At 41.7% G+C, this 15,764-nt stretch overlaps 2 long non-coding RNA genes across 3 annotated transcripts; both read left to right on the top strand.

Moving 5' to 3' along the window:
* Positions 1–706: 706 nt before the first annotated feature.
* On the top strand, positions 707–5,685 carry LOC136718309 (uncharacterized). 2 transcript variants are annotated; one of them, XR_010805272.1, is made up of 3 exons: positions 707–793; positions 1,440–1,527; positions 5,073–5,685. It is a non-coding gene; the product is annotated as an uncharacterized LOC136718309 (long non-coding RNA). The 2 variants fall into 2 exon arrangements; XR_010805273.1 differs by lacking the exon at positions 707–793 and adding an exon at positions 807–867.
* Positions 5,686–10,719: 5,034 nt separating this feature from the next.
* Positions 10,720–11,480, top strand: LOC136718354 (uncharacterized). The gene is made up of 2 exons (XR_010805279.1): positions 10,720–10,885; positions 10,984–11,480. It is a non-coding gene; the product is annotated as an uncharacterized LOC136718354 (long non-coding RNA).
* The last annotated feature ends 4,284 nt before the right edge of the window (positions 11,481–15,764 follow it).

Below are 15,764 nucleotides of genomic sequence, written 5' to 3'. Positions count from 1 at the left end.
CTGGCAATTGAGTGTGGAGTGGGCGACCGAAAAGTAACTCAGCTGGTATTAGTGGTTTTGTGAGATATGACATAGTTTCTATAGAATAGTTTCTCAGGAATGTATGTTTCCTGTTTCTGAGCCTTACCAACAACTATGGCAGCAGATGTGGTCTTTTGCAGGGCTCTCGTGAAACATTCAACAATTGCGTTGGCTTCAGGTCAGTATGGAGTAATCTGGTGATAGTGGAAACCCAAGTAAAAGATGAGCTGCTCACTCATGAAGGGTGGGTCATTATCACTCTTGACTTCTTGTGGGGTACCGAAGGAGGAGAAGATCTTGTCCAGCACGAGAAGCATGGTGATCGCTGATGTGGAGGTCACAAATTCCACCAATGGATACCTGAAATATTTGTCATTGACAACAACAACATACCTTGCAAGGGATAAAGGATTTGACCATATATTTAACTTGCTTGTCAATGCCAGTAAACCAGACCTTTTCCTCTAAAAAGATGTTTTGTTTAGACAATGTCCTGGTGACATACAGTACATGGGCAAGGGGTGGTGGAATAATAATCTGGGAGGCTCATAGTATGATGTCGCTTGTCAGTAATACAGTGAGAACTTACGGGATTGGGAAGAAGACTTTGAGTAGGTTTGGTCTGCTGTGCATGTGGCAGGAATTTTCAGATTACAGACCTGCAGTTACTCTTTGAAGGTCTTTTAGTGTTATGGCCTGAGGCACTGTATTTATAGTGAGGAGGAATGTATTCATCAGCTCTTTGGAGGGACTGCTGTGTTGGCGGGACGAGGCAAGTAGTGGATGTCTCAACATGTAAACTGCAGGGTGGTTATTGTCTGGCTTGTGGATATTAAATATTTTAAGGTCTGTAGATTTTATGAAATGTTTTTCCACTTACTAGATGTAGGCATTTATTTTAGATATATTTCAGTTTTATGTCTGTAAAGTGGGATTTTAGCATCTCTGGAAAGACATTCCTACAGACAGGTAGTTCGAGCACAGTAGCTGTATAAACAAGTATGACAAATAAATGCACAATATGATCAGTAAAATGCATTACTTTTGTTATGTCTTAGTACATGATTAGTCCTTATCCTAGTACATCTACCATGTATTATATGTAAACATGTTATATCTGTAATGCCTTGAAATATATATATTTTAAATTCACATGTTAGTTCAAAAGAGAGAGAAAATGTCATTTCATATAAAAAAATCTAATAATAAAGCAACACTTGCCAAGCCACCAATTATTATATACAAAAACCAGTACGAACATGGCCCTCAAAATAACTGCAAGAAACTGTTTTGAAATCCATCTGATTAACAGCTATGAAGTAAAATAGGTTTTCCCCTGGAACCATGTAGTGATTCCAAAGTAAGGTCAAAGCATGACAATGTTGTTTCATCATCATTCCTCTTCGCTCTATATAAAGGACTGTTTCTCTGGGAAGAACAACAATCCTTATCTGAAGAAGACTTCTGAGCTCTTGAACCAAATCTGAAGAGACCAAACACATTGAAGTAAGTGATTGTTATTATTATTATTAAATAAAATAATAATTATCGTCATCAATGTCCATGCATTACAGAGTTGTAAATATAACAAGCCATAATGTAATTGCACCCCAGATAAATAAATAAATATTCATTTGGAAGAAGAAGGAATCTCAGGTTTACGTTTCATTTGTAATTTTGTAACGCTACAGCTTTATTTTATTTATATAAAAAAACACTTAAACATAGTAACTTAATTTAACAGACATGTTAATTGTCTCATCTTTTAAATTATTTAATATGTTATTATTATTATTATTATTATTATTATTATTATTATTATTATTATTATGTACTTTAGTGGACTTTTCTTTTCTTATTCTCTTCTTTCTTATTTCCCTTTCTTATGTGAAGTGTTCCATTAGTATTGGGCCGAAAGAAAAAGCCAGGACATATCTCTACAGGAATAGAAAAATGTAAAAAGAGCAGAATTCAGGACGAATTTCAGAAAAAAATGTAATAATATTTTTTCAGGGTTAATAAGATTGTATTGGATTTCCATTCCCCTCCCTTGCTTTGCTGGAGTGGTGAGTGCCACTGTATGTGTCTCTGCCAGTGTCCTTTTTTATTGCAGGGAAATCAGACACAGTCACTGGGGGTACCGGGCTCGATTTTCACCTAGCCGCCGCCCGTGGAGCTTACACATGACAGCACTCCAACTCCACTGTGGGTCTGTGTCTGAGTACTCTGTTGGTGTGTGGAGGATTCTGATAGGGGTCTATCAGTCTACTGCATGCCTCCACATATCTGTGGGAGTGCCATTGACCTTGAGCATGGATTGCTGTGTGGCTGCACAGTTGCCCCAATATGTTTGTGCTCGGTCTGACAACTTTTCCCGACGTTGATGTTGAGTCATTTTTACTCAACAAGGCTCTGCTCATACTGAGGTTGAGATTCCTGATGTCCATTCCATTGGTTTTCCCTCGATTTGTTGAGCTTCCTCTTAAGGTTCACTCGATGTTGACGCATTTTCATTGAGGCCCGATGTCTAATTTATTTTTTTTCTCAAGATTTGTCAGTCAGATCTTGATATACTCAAAAAAAAAAATCCCCAATGTAATCAATGCCCTCAAGTTCCTTGACATGATTGATATCATCAACATCTTAGAAGCCTACAACTGCCTCCCTAGCTACCAGCTGCAGACCTTTGTGAGTTCTGTGTCTTGTGCTTGGGACCTGTACATGATACCTTCCCCAGCAGAGAATGCAAGCTCCTCCACCACTTCACCTGCAAACTTGGGTTCAGAACCTCTTCAGACAGTTCTTCTTTGACTGGCTCAGCACGCTCGAGCCTGTGGAGAGCCCCCGTGGTCATTCTCGACTCAGGCATCACCATTCCTGGTGTCAGTCCCGGGATTGCTCCTGTCCCCCTAACACCCCACCCCTTCAGCTTAGCTTTGCCTAGCTAGGTAGTGGAGTTCATGAGGTTTCAGCGCAACATGTTGTTAACCCTGGTGCTCTCGTCCCCGGTGCAGTAGGCTGCCATCTGTTCCTGTTCTCGTGGACTGCTAGGTCTCCCCTGTGGCATCCTGATGCTGTGCCTCTGGAGGGGGAGCGTCTGAGGGGGAGCATGAGTGGCCTACAGAAGTCCTACCTGGCTGGGGCATAGATGTAATATGCGTCAGCATTTGCAGGCAAGGCCACTGTCTCATTGTCACCAAGGAAGTGACAGATCCTCCAGGGAAGCTCTCAGGCCACCAACTCCTAGGTGCTCCAAATTATGTTTACTCTCTCCAATCTCTGATTTGCATGCCATGCTTTTGGAGAATGGTGTGGACTACAGTGAAGCACCCTCTCCAATGCTCTGCTCTCCTGTCGGAGGTAATGGCTCTCCAAGGGCACCATTCACAAAGTGCCCTCCTCTGACCTCCACGAGGGCTTCTGTTCCAAATACTTCCTGTTCCAAGAAATTCTCATCCTTCAAGAGGATCTGAGGCATCTGAATAGCTACCTTCAGGTACAAAATGCTCATGCATCGCTCCATCTCTCTGTCCATTTGACTGGGCAGTTGTTTCACGATGCTTACTTTCACTTCCCTATTCGTCCTGGTCACTGTATATGTCTTTGCTTGCATTTTAGGGCAGAGTGTTTGAGTTTTGTGTCCTCCCATTCAGACTGTCACTTGCTCCCCACACATTTTCAAAGTGCATGGATGCCATCTTGGAGCCCTTGCACCTCTGTTGTGTGAGGGTCCTCATTTAATTGGATGACTGGCTGCTATACGCACTCATGGCTTTACATCCTCCCCATTTCTGAAAGTTCTCCCTTGGGTCAAGTAATCACGTAATCCCTTTGAGAACGGTTTTTGAATGTATGATAAAACATACAAACTTCTGTGCCTTCCACTTTGCAAGACCCATATTTCCCATTCTGGTTCATTCATGGGTGCAGACTGACTTAATTAGTTACATAAAATCTAAGTATTTTCTGATGAATGTAAATAAATAAACACTATACTTCATAAGCAAAATAGTATTGTTTTCTATGTAGTTGTCAATGTCATTGCTTCTGGCGGTTCTAAGTAAATTGAATTGTACCTTTTTTCATTTTGCAATCTTGCTTTTCAAACACATTCATGGTATTGAATATTTAATATTTAATAGGAAAAGTCTTATTTTGGTTATTTTATTGTAATTTTCAATACAGAAAAGGGGACAGTTATTTGTTTCTTTATTTATTTTAGTATTTTTCATTGTAAATACCTGCACTGTTTTGTGTGTTATTGGTGGACACTGCAGTGGGTAAATAAACTTGGTGAACTTCACCTGGTGAAGGGTGCCCTGGGACACCATCATTGGGATACAGCCTTTCATAGCTATCTAGGTCTGGTATCCCTTGCTTGTGTAACAGAGTTAATAGGGTATTAACCTAGGGCATCCAAATGGTATTAAATAAATGCTGAAATTAGTGTTTAAAAGTTATTAAATGCAACCTGGCATTTAAAGGGTTACGTTCCTGTGCGGCATCCATTTTGTGTTACTTCTGTAAATCGGCAGCAGTTTACTGGAGACTCGCTGCTTATTTTTACTTACTTAAGTATTACCTTCTTGAGAGTAGTTATTTCTGATTTAGTAATGGTAATGTCACTAATTGATTTAAACAGATTGCATACTGTTTTATGTGAACTGATTATTTCTAAACAACTAATACGATAGCCATCACTATACGATCACAATGTATTAATGGAGACTCACTGCTGTGACCTTGCCATATGAAAAGACTGCCAAGACTGTTACACTTGCAGCATCCTTATTGGCTGAATCTCTTATAGCGCAATTATTCGTACTTTGTGTGAAGCATGAATTGAACTCTGCAAGTTACAATGATAATGATTAATTAGTGTTAAATTTATTATAGTTTTTTATTTAAAAAAATATTTACATCTCATTTTGCTACACCGGGTCAGATATTTTAATTAAGGGAAGTTTTAAATGTATCAGAAATCTTCCCTCCCTCATCCCTGTCTTCCCTGATGTTCTTTCTCTGTCGTTTCCCTTCCTCTTTCTGATCAGACATGCTCCATCTCAGTCTGAATGAAAACACTGCCTTCAAATTAATCAAGATGGAGTCAGAAAATGAAGCCATGATGAGTGACACTGACCAGCATTACTCTCAGAATCCGGCACGATTCAATAAACTTCCTCAGGTCCTCTGTCGGGAGAAGTTAAAAGATGACAACCTGAGCTGGGCCATCGAGTGGAGCGGGACAGACATCTGGATTGGCGTTACCTATGGCAGCATCATGAGGAAGGGAGATGGACCTGAAAGCCAACTGGGAGGGTCGCAATCCTGGGCCCTGCACTGCACTCAGTCCAATTGTGAAGCCATGCACAACAATAAGAAAACCCCCGTCCGTATCCCCCCCTCAGCTAAAATAGGGGTACACCTCAATAAAGGGGGTGGTATGCTGTCATTTTACAACATCTCAGATGCAAAAACCCTCCTCCACACCTTCACTACCAGCTTTTCTGAGCCTCTGTATGCTGCCTTCCGCCTGGGCAAGAATGCCACTTTTAAAATACTGCCCTGGGCCTGAGTCCTGTTTAATTATTGTGAATCCACTGCAGTTTCAAGTTTATATTGTTGATTTAATTAAAAATGTTTTTAAAATTTCCAAAAGTTCAACTTTGTCTTTGCATTTATTTTAACAGTTGGAGTAGGAGTAGGAGCAGGAGTCATAGTAATAATAATAATAATAATAATAATAATAATACAAATTACTGTTATTACTACTATGAGCTTATAGGTATGGGCTTATAGGCAAAATCCTTTAAAACTCAAAATTTTCAACTTAAATTCTCAAAATTTCTACTTGAAATCTTAACATTTGTACTTTGAATCTCAAACTTTCTCCTTAAAACACAAAACTGACTGTGCAAAAAAATGTGCAAAGTGTCTTACACAACTCCAAAATGTATAACCTGAATGGCTTATATAGTAATGTTATACATTCTTTGTAGTATTGGATCAATACCACATAGAATCTTCCTTATTGTATCCTGTGTGACAATATAGCCTCTTTGGATTACTTGTAGGTGTTTATATATGATTTGACAATATACATACACTCACCTAAAGGATTATTAGGAACACCATACTAATACTGTGTTTGACCCCCTTTCGCCTTCAGAACTGCCTTAATTCTACGTGGCATTGATTCAACAAGGTGCTGAAAGCATTCTTTAGAAATGTTGGCCCATATTGATAGGATAGCATCTTGCAGTTGATGGAGATTTGTGGGATGCACATCCAGGGCACGAAGCTCCCGTTCCACCACATCCCAAAGATGCTCTATTGGGTTGAGATCTGGTGACTGTGGGGGCCAGTTTAGTACAGTGAACTCATTGTCATGTTCAAGAAACCAATTTGAAATGATTCGACCTTTGTGACATGGTGCATTATCCTGCTGGAAGTAGCCATCAGAGGATGGGTACATGGTGGTCATAAAGGGATGGACATGGTCAGAAACAATGCTCAGGTAGGCCGTGGCATTTAAACGATGCCCAATTGGCACTAAGGGGCCTAAAGTGTGCCAAGAAAACATCCCCCACACCATTACACCACCACCACCAGCCTGCACAGTGGTAACAAGGCATGATGGATCCATGTTCTCATTCTGTTTACGCCAAATTCTGACTCTACCATCTGAATGTCTTAACAGAAATCGAGACTCATCAGACCAGGCAACATTTTTCCAGTCTTCAACTGTCCAATTTTGGTGAGCTTGTGCAAATTGTTGCCTCTTTTTCCTATTTGTAGTGGAGATGAGTGGTACCCGGTGGGGTCTTCTGCTGTTGTAGCCCATCCGCCTCAAGGTTGTACGTGTTGTGGCTTCACAAATGCTTTGCTGCATACCTCGGTTGTAACGAGTGGTTATTTCAGTCAAAGTTGCTCTTCTATCAGCTTGAATCAGTCGGCCCATTCTCCTCTGACCTCTAGCATCAACAAGGCATTTTCGTCCACAGGACTGCCGCATACTGGATGTTTTTCTCTTTTCACACCATTCTTTGTAAACCCTAGAAATGGTTGTGCGTGAAAATCCCAGTAACTGAGCAGATTGTGAAATACTCAAACCGGCCTGTCTGGCACCAACAACCATGCCACGCTCAAAATTGCTTAAATCACCTTTCTTTCCCATTCAGACATTCAGTTTGGAGTTCAGGAGATTGTCTTGACCAGGACCACACCCCTAAATGCATTGAAGCAACTGCCATGTGATTGGTTGGTTAGATAATTGCATTAATGAGAAATTGAACAGGTGTTCCTAATAATCCTTTAGGTGAGTGTACATATTTCAAAATATACCGTAACGTACCATATATGTAGCCTTCATTGCAAAATATATTTTATCGTATGACATTAATACAATTTATTGTATTAATAAACACTAGTTAACAGTTAATTATCAGTTAATATATTATTTGTCACTAGGAAATTAATATACATTAGTTACTAGCATATTAACAGTTTGTAAATAGTTAATATACTGTTTGTTACTTGATGTATAACTTTTCTCAGTTTCAAAAATAAACCTAGTTTGATATAAACATATGGAGTAAACCCATGAATACATCTGCATTAACCATTAACAAACTAGTAGTAAACGTATCCGTAAACTCCAGTTACTTGCCTGTTAATAGTTAATAGGATATTTGTTATTTGTTAATAGCCGTATTTATAAATAGTTAGTTATGATTAAATATGCCTTTAAAATAATGTGAACCACAGTTCCATTTGTTTACAGGTTGTTAAGCATTTGAACAGGGAAACTACTAAAGACAAGAAACCACTTTAGTTTAGAAATTACTTTATTACCAGTGGTGTACTATTATAATTATTACTTGATTTCTTTGCAGACACCCATATCTAGGGTGACTTACAATTGTTACAACATATCACATTATTTTTAATACATTTACCCATTTATACAGCTGGGCATTTACTGGAGCAATCTAGGTAAAGTACCTTGCTCAAGGGTACAACAGCAGTGCCCCCACCTGGGATTTTTGAATAGTACATTTTGTTTACAGTCATGCATGTATTTTCTGTTATGCATCCCTACAAAAGCAAGGATATTTCTTAATAATCTTAAACCCCATTTTATACACTCAATGTACATTGTATATTTAACATTAGATACCTAACCCTTTTCACCAAGACATGAGGCCATGTCAACCATATTTTTAGAAGCTGGGACAGTATTTTGACTATACCTTGTTCTTGTATAACTGTGGACTATGAACTTCAAATAGGTCAGTTTAATTGCACAAAAACCTGGAATAGCCATTATCTGAAGAATTTGCTCAAACACAGATAGAGTCAACACTGTCTTGTTTGTATATTGTCAGAATGTATTCCTCTTCTTACCATTACTGACTTCTCCATCCTTCCCTTGTTTATCTGCTGAATTTCCTCAAACACAGATACAGTCAACACTGTCCTGTCTGCATCTCATGGAAGAAGAGCTTGTTGCCTGCCCATCATTGTAGCATGCATACAAGCAAATAATCAGCTACTGGTGCCATCAAAATAGGTGGTATTTTAATGTTCACTCAGTGTTCATTTTTACTTTTGTTTCTTTTATTGATTATTCACTATTCTTTTAGCTTTTGGTTATTTTTAAATAGTTTCTCCTATTATGGTTTGGGATTTTTCCACTTGATTATATTTTTCTTTATGATTTTGAGTTGTTTGATGAATCCCATGTTTTCTTCATAGCTGCGCTGCACACTGGAGAAACGCCCACTTGTGCTGGGTTGGGGCGCTGTCCGTGTTTCCCGCTGTAGACTGCCCTCACCTGCATCCTCTTTTGCTTAATGATCTTTGCTGGTTATAAAAATTGAGTGGCTGGAGCCAAAAGGAGAGAGAAGTAGTAGTGCAGGTGAGTCCCTTGGGCTGCAACAGAGAGAGAATTTTCTTCTGGGAGGTAACAAGCTCTTCTGCCATTAAATACAAACAGGACAGTGTTGACTGTATTGGTGTTTGAGCAAATTCAGCAGATAAGGGCTTGGAAGATTGTTTGTAGTCCAGGTTTGTGTGGAATTTAACTGACCTATTTGAAGTTCATAGACCGAAGTAGAGTCAAAACATATCAAAACATTGAACATTGAAATTTGACCTTTTTAACTGTGAATTCTCTTTAACAAGTGAGGTCTCAAATACCTGTATCTGTTTCGCCCCCCGGGTAAATTTATATAATATATGTACTGTATATTTTAAAGAAAACATCCCCGTTTCTAAAAATAGGATTTACATGTCCTCGTATGTTAGTAGGAGTGTATATATAAAGTGTCTGTGAGTCATCTGTTCACATTGATCAACTTTCATCCTAATTGTGGTGAGTTCACTTTGTTTTCGACTATGGTTCCTACAATGTATTCATTCTTAATTATTTAATTAATTGTTTGATTAAATTAAAATCAAGAATACAGCTGAGCAAAGATGAAAACAATTGAGGCAAGAACATTCAAAGGTCAGTGACTGCTGTGCCAGGGTCAGTGGGCAGTGCCTTTACCTTATAGCCACCCATGCGATCCTGCAGCTGGAGATCCATGCCATTTTTCAGCCACCTCATGTGGCGGGATCCCCCCCGCCGCGCACCGGAACTTCGCTGTATTGGCCGCGGGAACACTGAGCGTCCTTTCCATCTTCTCTGGCATCATCCAGTATGGCGCCCCTGCAGACAGAAAGGAGCAGTCAGAGCAGAGACACTTGGGACGCTGCACACTGCACACTACACACTCACTGCAAAGTACAGCCAGAGCTACGTAACACATGGAAAGATATGAGAGACACTCACGACACATGAACACATGACAAACAAACTAGACAATTCAGTATGGCCTCCTGCCCTTTTCTTCTGTTCGTACGTCTTCATCCTGACCTATGACTCATGGAAGTGCCTCATCTAAACTGTGCAGCCCCCTCTTACAGCAGGCTGGGTCTCCATGCTGACAGTCACCCCTCGACCACTCTAATATCCCCCCGTCTGTTCTGGCTCTGTTCCTGCCTCAATTCCCAAGGCTTTGCTCAAGCTGTGGTCCCTCCTGCTTGGTCTGAGATTGTTTCTGTAGCGACATGAGTGGACATGAGTGGACACAACAGGCATCCTGTTAGTTAATATATAAAAATATATAAACACAACCGTAGTGACCAGTGAGGAGTTGACAGCCTGTGGAATGGAAGCAGACCCTTCTGGGGCTCAGTTCCTGCATGGGGAGGACACCACTTAAAGCACCAGCACTCTCAACAGAATTGAGAAACACTGGACAAATCTGACAATCTGAATCTCACACAGTACCTTTAAACAGAGGCCAAACAGAGGCCACTTTGATTTCACTAAGGCTGAAAAAACTTGTGGGCTGCATTTATTCTCAACAGTTGGTGTTGGTGGCAACAAGATCACACACACACACACACACACACTGATTTATAATGGGCTGATCACAAAACATCTTGAGCAATGTGTCTTTACCGTGGTTTTATCAACAACCTGCAAAAATCCATCACATGCGCTGCCCAAGTTGTTTGCAGGTACTTTAGCAAATGCAAACAGAACACAATTTTATCTTTCTGTCTCAAAAATCGAACCCCTGACAATGTGGTGTCCTCTGCAGTGATGAATGGTGGCCTTGCTACGGAGACCGCTGCCATAGACAGCACAGCCAGGCACAGCAGACAAACCCAGGTGGACATGCTGTTAGTGGGGATTTCCCATCTGCCTGTGCTCCTCCCACGCTCTGATCCACTCTGAGGACTCATGAACAGCAGGACCCTGACCCTGGTGCCACCAACACCTGCGTCTCCAGCGCCGCACAGCACAGGGGTAGAAAGATGAAGAGGGAGAAAGAGAGAGAGAAGTTAACCTTCGCTTCAATAAAAATTGCTTTGAATGCCAATTTCCACTTCTTATGTACTCCCCAGGCAGCAGCTGAGCTGGGCGGAGCTGCAACCTGCACATCCATGCAGAATCCAGTCATTGCTCAGTTCTGTTGCCAATAACCTTCAGCACCTGGGGGGCAAGAGATAAAGCACCGCGGGCCTTCAGCAGTGTTGTGACTCCTGCCCAGCTCATGGGACAGATGTTTGAAATGCTGCAGAACAAGTCTGACACAAGTCTGACCCCAAACATACTTAAGTGTGTTCGAACTGTGTTTCAAACTAAACGCCATGTCAGCTCTCAATTTAATTTTGCTCAGCTGTCATCATTTTATCGAATACTATATATAATAAAGACTTACTAACTTAACAAATTTCTCCAAACAGAATTAACTTTTTCAAACCAATTAACATGCGTTCTTTGTATCAGCCACAATGGCACAATACACACAAACAATGAGCATCAATATGACATGGTCAGCCCTGTTTACTCTCTTTGTCTTCTTCTGCTTGTTTGTAAAATAAAGTGTAAATGGTCAGTAGACATTTCTCCCCAGAATGAGCTGATGTTCCTTGGGTGACTCAGAAACAATTTCACTCAACAGCAATGTTAATATAGTAAAAATGTTTACTATATTCAGTTACAGTAATGTTATTGATACATCAAATGAAACTGGAAATATTTTACAGTAAATATGAATCAAGTCCTCTGAAGATACTCAGGACCAAGCTGGTTATGACAAAAAAACGAATTACATATAAAAAGCAAACTTTGGTTCAAACTTTGGCATATCAGGCCTCAACAGCTCTCTCTCTTCAGGGTGTACAATTCTATTGTGCAAGAGGTCGGGAATGCAGTTAGGTGTGCTGTATTGTATGGGTCAGCAGTAAAGAACACCTTCTCTTGACATGCTGCACACATGACAATATCCCACCTCACTGACTGTGGCTCTGTGAGCTCCTCCCACGTATGCTCACTCTGGGCAAAATTCCCACTTCATCCATGTGGTGGTGTTCAATATAATTGATCTCAGACTTATGCAGATTTTACACAGAGTCATATGCTTCTTTGGCACTGTGTAAGCTGAACACAATGACATTGCACCCCCATGGTACATCTTAAAATGTGTATAATCCATGTGTATAATGTATCATTTGTATAGTAGCTTCCGACCAGCAGGTGGCGATAGTTACTTCTGCTTTCACTGGAGTACGTCACTGACGCATTAGTAAGCAAGTCAATAGAAGACGTGAGATATCAGTGCGGTGCTTACAGGTAAGCTGTCATTTATATACTTTTCTATAATCTAATTAAACATCTTTACGACCATTTTCGTTTTTTATTTTCGTTACGTTGTTGTATGCGATCGATACAGTGATTTGATTGTGTTTACAGGAACAATACATGTGTTGCACTGGGGTGGACTACGTTTTCTTCATTCATAAAGTGCAACACTGGCCAACAGTGTATTGAAATATTTATAATATAGCCTAGCTGTCTATGTTATGTATAGACTGTTGGAATATGTAATGTGATTGATCTTGCTTACAGCCTATTTAAATGTAATTAGGCCAATTTGAATTACCGTTCCTTACAGACGAGGAAGGTGGAGAAGGAAATCACAATTGAGGGCTGTGAGTATGAACTTGGATATTTAGTTGTCATGTCTACTCTTGAATATCAAGATAAATCACGTTAAACTGGAGCTGATTATCCATCGTTCCGTTCACTGTCTGATCCCTGATGAGGAAAATGTCCCCCTGACAATGTTTACACAACAACTCTGTAAAATGACACCTTATTCCCACAAAAACTCAAGGCGGTATAATTGGCTACATGATGCGGGTGAGGGGAGCGTATACACTGCAGATCTGCGGCTGTTGTCACTGTAGGGACACGGAGGCTCTGCGGCGGGTGATGGTAGTGATGTTCGGGAATGAATCCGCTGGATACATCGTGCGCTCCCGGCGTCTAGTGTGTGTGACGCCGCCGTGTCCTATTGGTCTGTTGTGTTCAAACGTGTAGTAATGACACTGACATCAAAGCGGAGTCTGTTGAGCAGCAGCGGCTGCGCTGAGACGCGCTTAGTGCGCATGTGCAGAACGGTGCTGCGTGAAAAGCAACTGTAAAGTGCGCTCTTTTGGCTCATTTGCCATTCACTTTGCTTTATAAGTATACACTTGAAACGTGACTTTTCCAGCTTAATACAAGTAGGCTGTTTTTAATGTGATTTTTACTGGGTAGATAGAGGCTTACTGGACTTTGTATGATGATAATTATTAAAAACAATTGGATATGAGGTTCCATTCCATGGGTGTGGTAACAACACCATCCAATACAATGAAACGCCAAATTTACATCACGATGGCACAGTAGTGGGGTTAGTGTCTGCCCCAGCTACACATCTCGTCTGGTTGTCATTCCACACCGGCTCTCTGTTACGGGACCTGTACAGCGCCCGTGTTGGAGAGGGGACAGGTCGACGTCCCGGGTCTGCCACTCCCTCACTTCCCCACTATAAAGCTTTTAATTTGTTACGCCTGGGCAGACGCTGTTCTTATACAAAGGCAAAATGCCATAGACCCATCTGCCCAGCAGAGGGCGCTGTTTTCTCACTTACGATCCTGGCTGCGGGTCACAGTGGGTAAGGCTAATGAAACCCTAATATTGCCCCAGCGCTCCGGTCTTTCTTCCACAGCTACGACCAATGAGTGAGCAGACTGTCCGCCTGCAGTAAAGCACTCCAGTGAAGCAGCACCGATTATTACTCCATGTCTCTTCACACCCAATAACAGCAGTGCGCATCTATTGGACCTGCGGGTTTAAGGTTTCACCTCTGCTGTCGGAAACAAATCCCCGATGACCGTATCAATTGCAGGTCTCGACTCCTGTTACCCTGATTGTCGCCTTGTATGTTATATTTAATAAAGTGCAATTGCGTGCATGTCTGATTGTGTGTTAGTTAATGGTTGTGTAGCGGGAGTGCGATGGTCAGCTCTTCCATCTCAGGTGTGTTGCACATTGTCTACTGGTTTTATAACACAGACAAGACAGGACAGGACAGAACAGAACAGCTTTTGCCATTTTAATATATTGCCTTTTATGAATTATTTAAGGAATGTACGTGTGGATATTATGTACCTTTTTATTCTTGTTTGTGCCTTTTTGATTTAGATATCCTGTATAGCCTAGTCATGTCATGTCAGACATCTACATGATTTATTTCTTGGCAGACACCTTATACCTGTAGTCTGTACATTATAGCCCCCCAGCGTCAGCGCAGCGGCTCGAACCTCAGCTCTGACATCAAAGGGTCTTTCTGAAAATCGGTACATTGCACTGGGTGATTTGTTGTGTTCATACTGTCCACACCCCCTGTTGACTCGAGTCCCTCCAGCGCACAGCGGCCATCCGCTTCCCCAGGGATAAAAGGCGCCAGTTTTTACAATTGAGCTGATTTTGTTGAACCCACTTTGAAAACCCATTTGAAGCCCAGCTTTTGGGGAACCGCCCGAAAACGGCGATCCCCCAAAATCAGCCGACGTGGCAGAGAACGACCGCCACCGAAACTCGCCCCATCAGAAGCCAGACCCCCGCCTGGGCCTCGATCTGGATTCTCATGGAGAGGCCAGGGGCCACAGGGACTAGAGGCTCTAACTGCGAGCCCTGGGGTTGAAGCTACGCGTAGCCCGCTGAGCCACCACGCCAGCAGAGAGAGACGCGCCTCTTCCCGTGTCAAGCTCTCCTGCGTCAGCCGCTAATTGGCTCATCAGCCGCTAATTGGCTCATTAGCCGCTAATTGGCGCACCCCTAGCTGACAGCAGCACCGTGGACGTGTCTGAGGAAGGCAGACGGCGGTGGCGTCACGGCGCAGGCGCGCTGCACTCAGTCAGACGGACTCGCACCGATCGGCGCAGAGAAACGGCGCAGTTTGTTCACATCAGACACTGTCATTAAAGCGGAGTCTGTCTGAGCAGCAGCGGCTGCGCTGAGACGCGTTTAGTGCGCATGTGCAGAACGGTGCTGCCATTGTGTGCGCTGCGTGAAAAGCAACTGTCGACTCGGACAACAACGCGTCTCACGGTAAGTGCGCTCTTTTGGGTCATTTGCCATTCACTTTGCTTTATAAGAATAAGCTTTAAACAGACCACTTTAATTAAGTTGGAAACGTTACGTGTTTAATGCGATTTCTGTTTGATCTTGCATTGTACTTGTGTTTCCGTCTGGGCTGATAAGGCGTGTGTTTGTGTTTGTTCACATACGGATGGACTCCGCAGCACTGCATTGCTTTCGCTACACTGGATCTGGTTTTATTTCGTTGTGCTTGACCCGAGGTTCTGTATGTTTGATTGTGTGTTATGGTTTTGGTATTGTTTAAAACGATGTTGGTGGTCACGCTTGTTTTTCTTTCTTCTACAGGAAACGCGTTGGCCACTGTTTTGTTTCCACTTTAGTTTTGTTGGTTTCTTTTTAACGGTCTTATTCTTTTGCGCTGCTTTTTTAATTGACTATATATCGCTTTGTGAACTGAAATAATATCTACCCTTGTGTATAACGTTTTGCATTTTTGCGATACGAATATAATGTAATCTATAGCCCAAGTGTTAGAATCTCTTCTCGGGTGTCACTGCCCCGTTTTTGGTGTGGTATTTTTGATGTGTCTTTATAATGAAGTTCAAGATTTTCTACACTTTACCTATTTTCTGTGAAACACTTTAAATGTATTTGTATTGGTTTCTTTTCAGCGCGTTTTATTCGGGAGCAGTGCCGCCTTTGATGGCGTATCTCTCTGGGTGCTATCGGGAAGGAGTTTATTTCACAGCGA

Source organism: Amia ocellicauda, chromosome 22, assembly GCF_036373705.1.
Source record: "Amia ocellicauda isolate fAmiCal2 chromosome 22, fAmiCal2.hap1, whole genome shotgun sequence".
In the NCBI taxonomy this organism is placed as follows: domain Eukaryota; kingdom Metazoa; phylum Chordata; class Actinopteri; order Amiiformes; family Amiidae; genus Amia; species Amia ocellicauda.
The sequence above is the reverse complement of the archived record's forward strand: the minus strand, read 5'-3'. Positions and strand labels throughout refer to the sequence as shown.